The 686-nt window shown below is 62.4% G+C and overlaps 1 protein-coding gene across 1 annotated transcript in view; it reads left to right on the plus strand.

Moving 5' to 3' along the window:
- The window catches only part of LOC108242191 (unc-80 homolog, NALCN channel complex subunit), a 62,259-nt gene that overhangs the window by 59,296 nt on the left and 2,277 nt on the right, over positions 1 to 686 (plus strand). The window lies entirely within an intron of this gene.

Genomic DNA, 686 nt, shown 5'->3' on the forward strand with positions numbered 1-686 from the left:
CCCTCCCGCCAGTCCCCCGCCTCCTGCCCCGAGCCTCCGCCCACTTTGGTGGCGCCGATGTGTCGGCGCGTCTCTAGGTGGCGCTGCCATTTCCTGTTTTGACCGCGTGCGTGTGCGTCCCGCAGCGCACGGCGACCAGAAGAGGTCGGTCACCTTCACGGAGAGTCAAGGCCAGCAGGCGGCTCCCGGCGCCGCCGCGGAGCCTCCGGCTGAGAGCAGGAGGGTCAGCCCCGCGCCGTCGAAGTCGCCCACGCTGGAGGTTCCCCCCGTGGCGTCTGCGACGGTCACCGCCGACCTGCACACGCAGGTAGGGTCAAAGGTCGGGAGGAACTAGCTGCAAGACCCCGTTCAGACCTGGTGTTCGAATCCGTCTTTAGCACCGAAGAGGTTTTCACTCAGAGGCGATGGTTTGGTTGTCTGAACTCGATCCGTCCCGAGTCTCGAGGATGTCATTTCCTGCCAGGTGTGAAGCTCTGAGTGAGAGCGTTCACACCTGGCAGGAGGTGGATGTTTAACGCGAGGTCTGAACAGGGTCTTAGAGCTCGCTACAAACGTTTAAACTGTGAACTGGCCCTTTAAGACGGCAGGAACAGAGTGTGTTCTCCTTCAGGTTCCTTCAGCCAAAAGCAGCAAGGAGAAGAGGGAGCAGTGGGGGCTCCGCAGCAGCCTGTCCCCTCCCCCTTCCT

This window comes from Kryptolebias marmoratus, linkage group LG23 (assembly GCF_001649575.2).
Source record: "Kryptolebias marmoratus isolate JLee-2015 linkage group LG23, ASM164957v2, whole genome shotgun sequence".
In the NCBI taxonomy this organism is placed as follows: domain Eukaryota; kingdom Metazoa; phylum Chordata; class Actinopteri; order Cyprinodontiformes; family Rivulidae; genus Kryptolebias; species Kryptolebias marmoratus.